This window comes from Lutjanus erythropterus, chromosome 14 (genome assembly GCF_056507025.1).
Source record: "Lutjanus erythropterus isolate fLutEry1 chromosome 14, fLutEry1.hap2, whole genome shotgun sequence".
In the NCBI taxonomy this organism is placed as follows: Eukaryota; Metazoa; Chordata; class Actinopteri; order Lutjaniformes; family Lutjanidae; genus Lutjanus; species Lutjanus erythropterus.
In genome coordinates this window covers 10,220,592-10,232,033 of record NC_139330.1, presented here as the reverse complement: position 1 = coordinate 10,232,033, position 11,442 = coordinate 10,220,592, and positions in this window count along the sequence as shown.

The window sequence follows — 11,442 nt, the reverse complement described above, 5'->3', positions numbered from 1 at the left end:
AACACTGGTTTTATGAAAAACCTCCTCACGGGAAATAAAGAAGACTTAAAGAGAGATTAATGACTTCCTTGTTGTTTGTTTTGGGGGAACGATGCACACGGTAAACTCACAGGTGATTCTTTGTTGGATCCGTGTTGAGTCAGAAGGTTTGTGTTCGCCGTTAGTGCTGCTCAGTCGGCACCGGAGACGCATTCAGCAAACAGGCTTTCTTTGTGTTGTTACAGAAGTCTGTTTCTTCAACTTAACAGGAAAGTTCACCCCAAAAAAATACAGATTTTTCCTCTTACCTTTTATGTATCCATCTGGATAGTTTTGGTGTGAGTTGCAAAGCTGTGGAGATATTGACCGTCGAGATACCTGCCTTCTGTTGAATATAATAGAACTAGATGGAGCTCAGCTTGTGGTGCTCAAAGTGCCAAGAAAATAAATTTGAAAAACCCAACAGCATCGTCTCTATGCAGGAATCATTTTCAAGTTACTCAAGATAATCCACAGACCTTGTTGTGAGCAGTTTCATGTGGGAACTATCTTCTTTCTACCAACTGCATCACCATACAGAACGAAGCGTGCATCTACTCATGGAGGAGAGGTTACAGCTCAGCCGAGGAGGACGGCATTAATGTTTACATCCTGTGCTGTCAGAAGCACGAGCCAGTTGTCCACGAGTAGATGCTTCCTTCTGCATGGTGTAACAGTCGGTGAGTCGCACGATTTGGTACTCGTGAGAAGTCTTTATTTTATTTTTTGGCGCATTATCATTAAAGAAATAATGAGCTGAATGTCATTTTCTTATTTGCCTTCATGTGGAACCTCTTACACGTCTGGTGCAAACAACCTCAGACTGTAAGCTGCAGGACCAACATGTGGCGAGCTCACCTGCAGCTGCTGTGTCACAAACTCAGTCTGTAATAACGCCACACACGGCCCAAACAAAACAATCACTAAATGCAACGAGGATAACGGATGCTGGATCGATGGAACAGTGAGACACTGTAAGTTAATATGAAAAGTTAGCATTAGTCAGCATCAGATATCTAACGTTAGCTCGCTTCCTATATTAGATTGACGTTCGTTGAATATTTTGAAGAGATGAGTGTTTGTTTGGCTCACTTGTGCACAGAGAGCGCTGCTCTGCTGTGATTGTAAAATGATTTCATCTTCCTCAGCTTTGCACGGAGGAATGATGGGGGCCTCTGGGTCTCCTGCTCTTTCATTAGCTTTAATCTGTCGCGTGGCTTTGTTTTTCTGCACTCGCTCTGTAGTGAGTGTTTTGTGATTGGTATCAGGTGATTCGGTTGTGCACAGTTCCTCCTGCCTGTCTGCACATGGAGAGCTGCGATTTTTGTTTCCCTACCCTGCTCTGCTGGTCTGTTAAAAGTTCCTAAGCTTCAGCTTGATCAGTCCCTAACAAATAAACCATAAATAATAAATAAATAATAACGATGTTCGATGTCCTACTGTGCTGCGTGACAAGGGCGTATATGGGGTTCTGTCTGACATTGTGGCTGGTCATAATTTCATACTGCGTTGCAGTAGCCTGTTTAAAAAGATCACATACCAAACACCTAATCAATGCTGACACTGTATGCTAATAGATAGAGGAGTGATGATAACACAGTACATGCTTTGAATTCCTTAGAACAGTCATGCAGGGTTCTAAGCAGACCGGATGTCATGCAGCAGATGATCGAACGCTCAGTACAACCGTGACTTGAGACTCGACTTGGAGCTGCAAAAAATAACTTTCTTACTTACTTTCAGAACCAAGAAAAAACTTGTGGATGTACGTAGCCTCGGTTCAGAGCACCGTGCATCTCTACGCTTTATTACAAAAGCAAAGTCCCTCACTCACCACTGCATTCTTTAAGATTTGGTGGGTTGGAGATCACTCATTTATTATATCTAATTATTATATATGCATTTTTCTAATATTATCATCATTACATTACTAAGGTGTTAACTACAGACAGAGAGAGATCAAAGACAAGTGCATTTTTAAAATAATTTAACCCTAATTCCACCTTTCTATCCGAAAAATTATCCGATTCGTGACTCAGAGCTGAGTTACGATCCGTTGCACCCCAACTTCTCCGTGTCTGTTCAGGTAGTTAACAGCTATTCTCCTCTGCTTTTTTATTTTGTCAATCTGGGGAAAACTGCATTTTCCTCCTGTGCACCACGGGCATGGAACAATCTACAAAAAGATCTAAAACTCATATCCACTGATAAATTTAAGAACATCATAAAGAATGTAGTGATGGAGACGTGCTTGTTTTTCTTGAGAGGTCACTACGTTTGAATTGCTGTTGTTTTATTGCAGATTTTTCTTTAATATATTATGATTGCCTCTTTCAATCTCAGTTCTCCTTCTGGGTAAATAAGGTGAAATAAATCTGTGAGCATCTCTGGCTGGCGGACGGTAGAGAGAAAGAAAGTAGTTCCTACATGAAACTGCTCACAACAAGGTCTGTGGATTATTTTGAGTAACCAGGTCATGATTTTTGGACAGAGACGCTGCTGTTGAATTTTTTAAATATATTTTTTAGTGCTTTGAGCACCGCAAGCCAAGTGCCATTTAGTTCCATTATATTTGAGACATCTGTACGTTTGACATCTTTAAAACTCTGCAACTCACGCCAAAACTATCTAGATGAATAAATGGCACTTCAGATAAGAGGGAAAAATAATGTGTTTTTGATACTGAGGAGAACTTTCCTTCTAAAAACAATATAAAATCCCTTTGATCTCTATTGGCTGATTGTTTTCCTGAGTCGTACGCCGCTGGAATAACGAACAGAGAAACCTGTGGAGAGTTGTAGCCCGAAATTGATCAGTGTCTTCATGTTAATCAATAGGACTGAACACATCCAGCCATCAGCTCGTACACTGATGTCGACGTTTTTTTTTTCTCTGAGCTTATACTCTTAGTTGCCGTAGTGTTTTGTTTGTTTACTGAAGTATAGGCATGTGATTGATGCTGAGTCACCAGAATTAGATTTCCTCGCTGTATATTTTTGTAAATAATGAAAGATGATGCTGAATATTTTACTAATGGGGGATAATACAAGTCGTTTGTTTTATTTAGGCCTGTCCCACCTGCCAAGAAATCTATTCCCACAATTAACCTGACGTCGGAGCACACGTTCCTCTTCTTCCCTCCCCTCCTCTTCCTCCTCCTGCTGCTGCTCTCCAGCCCCGTCTTATCCTTTCTCCTCTTCTCTTTCAGTGAGCCGCACGATAACAAAGTCATATCCGCATCTGTTCCACTCTCCTACGTAGATAACGACGGCATTTTTCACCCCATCAGCCTCTCGTGCCGATTTGGCTCGAAGCCCTTCATTGTGAGGCGAGAGAGCAGCGTGGAAATAACACGCGTCTCGCTTTCTCATTTCTGCTCCGGTGCGTCTTTAGAGGATGAAGTTATTGAATTTGTCTAAATTCTGTTGAGAGCTGAGGGGATATTGTCACTCACCGATGTAAAATGTTTAAGTTATTAGCATTTTGTATTTTCAGAGATATGCTCCAAATCTCCTGCCTGCTTTATTCCCCGTGTGTGTGTTTGTGTGTGTTTTCTAATACAAACCCACTCAACCAGGCGATCAAATCAACCACATCAGCCTCTGTCATAATAACTTGAGACAAATTGTACCGTGTTTATCTAAAAATTGCACTCGTGTATTACATTACGAGCCCTCCTCGGCTTGTAATTCACCACTTTTTTGATGTTTTATCTCACCTCATTTCCTGACAACACAATGCGAGGTGTTTATATAATGTGGAAAGTGGTATTCTTGCTGGAAACCGCCTCACGTTTGGAGGAAAATGCTCATGTGTCGGCATAAGCAAGAGTTATATGGTGTGAAATAACGTTGTGTCAAAAGGGGAACGCTGCTCAAGAATTCCTTTGTTCTCTGAGAGATCAATATTTGTGAAAGCTGGATGTTAGCAGAGCTCGAGAAAATGTTACGACAGCAAAACCGATCTCGGCTCGTCTCAGCGACTCAGAATATCTGATTCATCCATATGTTTGATATAAATAAACCCCACACGTTTCAAATCTTCTCTGCCCTTAAGCGTGTGTGTAATCTTTTCTAAGCGACGACAAGAGTACAATTCCCTGAACCACTGCCTTATTTTCACTCTATTAATATTTTGCCATGAAAGTGCAATCATCCGTTTAGCCTGTGACAAGCACTGCTCTGAGAAAATAGAGGGAACTTGAGTTAATTGTATTTATAAAATCCTTTTCATCTCCAGTCTCACCTCTTTCCAAAACTCATCTTCTCGAGCTGCAGATTGAATACGAGAACGTGTTGACGTTATGAATTTGAGGTTTTATTTTCTTGGTGTCCGGCTCTGGCAAACGCCGCTACCCGAGTGTCTGAACTGAGCAGGTTGTGTAACACGTGCAGAACGTGTCTTGGCATTGTCTTACTGAAATAAGCAGGGACGTCTCTGAAAAAGACATCTGGATGGCAGCACATGTTGCTCCAAAACCTGTGTGTGCCTTTCAGCGTTAATGGGGCCTTCCTAGATGTGACACTTACCCATGATGCCATGGATGGTCCTTTTCCTCTTTAGCCTGGAGGACATGATGACGTCCATGATTTCTGAAAACTTTTCCACGTTGCGTCAGTCCATCTCAGATGAGCTCAGGCTCAGAGAAGTCTGCAGTGTTTCTGGATGTTAGTTTTCTCTTTCTTAACTTAACTTGCATTTGTAGATTCATTTGTTTACAGACAAAGTTTTTCCAAAGTGTTCCTGAGCCCATTTTGTATTCATTATACAATTATGTGGGTTTTTAATGCAGTGCTGCCTGAGGGGTCAAAGGTCACAGGCGTTCAATGTTGGTTTTCAGCCTTGCTCCTTGCTTGCAGAGATTTCTCTGGATTCTCTGAATCTTTTAATGATATAATGGATTCCAGATGGTGAAGTCCCTAAATTCCTGGCAAATGCGCATTGAGAAACACTGAGCCTCATGCAAGAACCGCTCGCACGAACAGATTTGTCCTTCAGTGGTGCGTACGAGTGATTTAAGAGAACTTGTGGCATTCACCAATTTTCTCGTATTTTGAATTTTCTCTTAGATACGAACACAGTTTCCGAGTCCTCCGGACCTGTCGTAGAGTCACGTGCAGTCGGTCTGCTGTTATCGTCGACATTATCGTGTAAATTTACACATAAAGCTATCATCATTCATTCAGTGATCTATTGTTACCTGCTGTCAGGTGTATTGGCTGTATATCTTCACATGCAGGTTTATGTCCAGGCGAACATCCTCACTTATTCTGTCCTCTTTCTCCGTGATGAAAACTTCCCTTTAACTCTCTTCTCTCGCTGCAGTCATCGATCGCCCCTTACTGTGGTGAGTCATTCTTTTTTTTCTCTGAAGTTATTTTCATATCGAGACGTTTCTTTATTTCAGTGACAGTCCGACCCTCCGGTAACAGGGCATTAACGGCATCCGCTTTTCCCGTTTCTTTGCTTTAGCAGGTCTTTTAATTCCACTGCTGAAGCTGTTAAAATGACAGATTATACTTCATGGATCTCTGAAAGCAGGACGTCAAACTCCTTTTTTCTCTTTAATGCCCTTTTCATGAATGGACACTCCACTATATGGAGCAGGAAGCACAGCCTTATATGGTGTTATTGGGGCGTTAATTATGTTAATTTACAGGTGGATAATTTACGTGGTTTTCTGAAGTTACGAGCGTTTGTTGAATCTGATGTTGCGCGTTTGTACGAAAAAAATAAGAGAAATTTAGGACAAGAATATGAAAATGTTCTTGGCTGAGGCACTTTGTTCTCAAACTGAACTATTTGCCTGCAGTTTTTCACACAGAGGTGAATCTCTCTGTCCGCGGACGCCCCTTTAATACCCAACCATGATACCAACATCTATTACTAATTAACCTGTTTACCTGTCGAATGTTCCCACCAGGTGTTTTTTTGAGCGTTCCACAACTTTTCCAGTCTTTTGTTCCCCCTGTCCAAATGTTTTTTGGAACATATTGCAGGCATCAAATTCATGAATGAGTGATTATTTACAAAAACAAGAGTTAAACGTTAAATAGCTTTTCTTTGTGATGTATTCAAAAGAACACAAGTTGTAAAGTTTCTGCAAATCACTGCATTCTGTTTTTATCTTAGACAACTTTTTATCCGTTACTTTTAGCTTTTTTAACTTTTTAACAAGCTATTTAAACTATTTATCAAATACTTTGTGTTAAATATTTCAACTTCTCTGCTTGCTTGCTAACTAGTTTGCATTCTTCATTAAAACACGATGTGGTGACTCAGAATCAGTAACTGTTTTATTGCCGAGCAGGTTTTCACTTAAAAGGAATTTGCTGTGGCGTGTTGTGCATAACAACAAACACAGCACCAAAATATAAATAAAGATTAAGGCAAGTACTGCTGGTTAAAAACAGCATAAATAGAAAAACAGAAAATAGACGATAAACACGTGAAAAAAAACAAAAATATAAAAACGGTAGAAACAATATGCACAAGTGCGGCTGTTATTTAAATAGATGAAGAGGCTGTGCAGTTTTATGGGCAGCTGTTTATGTAAACCAACCTAAGATCAGCATCACACCAATCTGTCATCCTGTTTGGTTGTTCCTTAACACAAATATTTGAATATATTCCAAAAAAAATCTATTAATAATGTATTAATTCCAAGCATCACAGTGTGACTGCAGAAGTCCTCTGTGTCGTGGTGATTCAGTGTGTCACCGGTGAGGGCAGCTGCAGCTTTGTGTCTCATTTTACAGCCCTGTGGAAACATACAGTGCTTTTATGGATAAAATTAAAACTTACCTGTGGTGTCGAAGCGAAGACGTCCCGATTCAGATCAGGCGCAGCTGTCCCAGATCTTACAGAGGAGCTTACAGTCTGCTGAGTGGCAGCGTGCATCTGCATACTCATTCAAACAACTCCAGATTCTTAGACTCTCCTCGCAGAGCGTTACACACCGCTGTCAATCAGCCTCCTCCTCCTCTCCGACGCCCCCCTCCCCTCCTCTGTGTGCACCAAAACGAGGAGGAAATCATTTATTCATGACACCCGGCATCTAAAAACCAGTATTTCTGACTGACTCTGATTCACAGGAATGAGGAGATATTATTAGACGCACAACTATGCCCTAATGGGGCAACATTTTCATTCCCAATTTGAAATCGCACCCACAGCTCCCTCTCCCCGTCTCTCTCGTCTCCAGAGCAGCTCCAGCGTCTCAGCCCGCTAAGGTTACGGCTGTCACTTTTTGCAAACATTTGCCGAACACAGCTGTGAGATGTGTGACACCGCAGATCAGTTAGATGATACATTCAGGAGAAGGTTGGCTATTAGACAGTACACATAATTACACAAGTCTTTGACAAAGTGATAGAAATACTGAGTGAATCATGGAGTTTCATAAGCCCTCTTGAGCCCCGCTGCAGCGATATTGCAGATTTACTATGATAGTGTTTGTGAGAGATAATTAGTCATTCAGTCATTACCGAGCCATTACTGACAGTCATTCTGTCTTAAGAGGATCATGAATTAGCTCATCGCTCTGATGATGAGATTCTCGGAAACCACTCGATCATTTGATGTAACCTGATGCAACTCCATATATGGAGGACGTGTCGTGATGTAAGTGAGTCCGGTTGCCCTCGCTTTAAAGGGGTGCTCCAGTTATTTGATGTTACGCATGCATGAGAAACAGATCGGTTAGAATTGATGTACACAGACGCTTTTATTCACTAGTTTGGATCAAGTTGCTAAAACGCTGGTTCCTACGTGTCCCATAATGCAACTCAGAAGCACCTTTTGTTATTCTTCTCCCGCCTGGTAAACAGCCACGTCTTTCAAACCCAGTTTGCACGGCTGGAAGAAACAACTACTCATGTTACTGTACTTGAGTATATATTTAACTATTCGTAATTTACAATCTATAGTTGTTTTCTGCACCCCTTCCTCCCCAGACTTGAAACTTGGGCACTTTTTGGCTGCAGGCTGCACAGATACCGGACCTACACGAGCACCTCATTATATTTTGACAGTAACACGCGAGGATGAGTCCTACAGTGCAAGCTGAGATCAGTTCGGCTGTTTGCAATTGTCAGTTGTCTGTCAATGTAAAGTTAAGCCCGTTAACCTCGAACAAAGGAGGCGCTTCGCACATCTATTAGGTACGACAGGTGCGCTGGAGAGAGACGAGCAGACCAGAAAGTTGCAAAAAGGAGGAAAGGGCAAAGAGGTTTGCCTGATGAAGGTCTAGTACCGATATGTTGCTAATAAATGATATATAGCAAGTTAGACAGTGTGCAGGAGTCCTTTTTGCAAGCCTGCTATCCTGAGAGGAAAAGTCCACTGCTCTGAAAGGACACACTCTGGAGTTTGAAGTAAGCGACTGCCTGCCTCACTGTCTGCCAGACTCCACTGACATACTGCTCAATTTAGAAACATCTGCTCCTTCTAAAAGTTTATTAATGAGTTCTTAATGACTCATAAACAGACACTTACTCATTTGGCCAACATTCGGCATTAATTTGAACTCTAAGTTATGTTAAGTGGGGAAATAAAAACTGTTATTCTGGTCCTGCAGCACTGCTGTCAGAGAAGTGAGTATTTCAACTGAAATATAATGGTCATTTTATGATAAAGTACAGTAGATATATGACATATCTCCTGGAATGGTTGGTTACATCTGCTCACTGTAATTTGTTTGGCCATTTATAAAGTTAAAAATGAATGAATGTCAATGAGTTGTTAGAAATTATTTATAATCTTGTAGAAGGAACAGAGATTTATAAGGGTTTCACTGAGCAATATGTTAATGGAGTCTGTTGGACAGTCACTGAACACACTGTGTGTGTATTTTCAGAGCAGTGGGCTTTTGTTTTCAGGATAACACCCTTAGCTTTACATTGAAAGGCAAGTGACAGTTATAAACAGCTGATCAACTTACAGTAGAGGACGTTGTCTTGCGCTCATGTAGGTTCAGTGTCCCTGCAGGCGACCTGCCTGAGCTTTGAGTCTGGAGAGGAGGGAGAAACAACTTCCTTCAACCATACACACTAAATTAAATATATACTGTGTATGTCTACACTTCACTATTTGGGTTGCAATACTCATTTTTACTACTCAGGACAAACATGTTTCTCCTTTAAGTGTTTTTTGGGATACTTCAATCTTTGTTACTTGGATATTTTTACAGAACACCTTCACATTGCACCTCCTCTAACATTATGCATCATATTTTTAACATCTCTTTACATGTGGAACAAGTTTTACTATATGATGGTACGTATTACTTCAGGATTTTGTTTACTTTTGGCGTTGTGCACCTGGAACACTTTGAGTTCAGAAGTTGGAACTTTAAACTAGGAAATTCTGACCTCCGATGGTGTCTTGAACGCGTCAGATTCTACAGATAAATTACTGAAAAAAAAAAAGGTTTTCAATCAAAATATGAATAATGCTCATTACCTCCAATATTGGAAATCATATCTGCAATATCAGTCATAATAACGGCAATTAAGTTTTTCTCAAAATCGTTCAGACCTAATAGCCAGTTGTCAACCCGGAAGTGACTGATGTTAACACAATGTCATTGGGATTTGGTCTATAAAACAGTTTTCACACGCTGAGTCGTACTTTCTCTCCACAACAGATAAACTGAAATTACTGTATAAAATCTCTGGAGTGCCCCTTTAATCAGCGTACCGTCACTTTAAACTCAAAGAAGACAGTTAGGCGACGGTGATTGCAGGTGGAAACATGCGAGTACTTTGTTATTCGTCTTTATCCCCGGCGGGATGCGAGAGGGCGCAGCGAGGTTTTTACAAACAAGTGAGCGTCTGCAGAATTATGCATGAGAACACGTGTCGTTCTGGGAACAGCGACATGAATATTATTACCACACTGCCATGAATACTGTAAACTGAAGGAAGCTTTTTAATAAGCCTGCGGATCAAGTGACATTAAAGGATGAGTCTGTCAATATTATTTAGTTCTATTATTATTACAGCCAAAAAAATCCCATGAAAAGACCAGCTGATCCTGCTAATAAGAATATTTTGTGTATCTAAAGCCTGATTTAGCTTTTTTCTGTACCATGGAGCCCCATAGTCATCCAAAAACTATTGAAAAAACTTTAGTGTGTCACACTGATGTTCCTACGTTACCATGAAGAGGTGCATCCTTTACATCCTGCTGTATAATGACACCAGCATTTAACTTTCTTTTTTCTTTTTCATATAAATGCCTTCATGTACCATAACGCCCCGGTGAAATGTCAGGAAGGTGTGAAGGTATGAAAAAATAAGATACTATCCAAAGTCTATTGTTTGGTCAACAAAATATCAGAAAATGCTGAAAAATGTCAATCAGTGTTTCTCAAAGCCAAAGATGACGTCCTCAAATGTCTTATTTTGCTCACAACTCAAAGATATTCAGTTTTCTGTCAGAGAGGAGCAAAGAAAACAGAAAACTTCAACTTTTGTCTTTAAAAAAAATTACTCAAACCGATTAATCAATTATAAGAATAGTTCACAATTCATTTAATAATCAATTAATGGTTACAGCTATAGAATAAAACTATAATTTTTAAATCATTAAGAGTTCATAGTTTCCGTTCTAATCAATCAATCAAATAAGTTTTGATAAATACAGGCCAGCTGTCAGGAGTTTTGGACAAAATTTTCAAAACAAGGAGAGACAAAAAGTAAAATGAAGGGCTTTTAATAAAGATGTCAGGGCGTAGTTTTCCCCCCATCATTCTGTGGTTCTCACCCCTGGACAAACTGATGACTCCTGCTCTATACAGCATGTTCTAATCCATCTCATGATTTAATGGTTTGCAGTAATTTATTTAATCCATGTCTGATTTTTCTTTTCTCTAATCATTCACTGGATGCATTTTTCTCTCCTTGTTTTGTTTTAAGGTAAAAGGACCTGTCAGTGTAATCTGAGAAGAAACTGACTTGACCTTTTGTGCTTTATAATCATATTGCGTTTATGTTTATAAAACAGAGCAGAGTCTGAATGGATCTATAATGCTGGATTTGTAAATGGTTGTTCGAGGATCCATCTGTGTCGCTGCTAATGACCAAGAGCTCATTTTAAATTGGCCCGTGTTGGTACTGGAGATGAGGGTGGATTGGCGGTGGTGGTGCTGGTTTGGGTGTGGATCGGGAGCCCAATTTGGAAAATTTTGTCCCTCTGTCCGTAACTCCTAATTGCTGGCCTGAATTAATTATATAAACCTTCCAGCCTACCATCACCCACACACAGGGCCGGGTATCATTCAAAAAAAAAATTAGCAATTACAGTGTCGGTGCTGAAGCTGCTTCCTGAACAATACTTTTTTCGATACTAAATCCATTTGAACAAAAGGAAAACGACATTACGGCACAATTACTAACTGTAAGAAAGAAGCTGTTGGTGCAG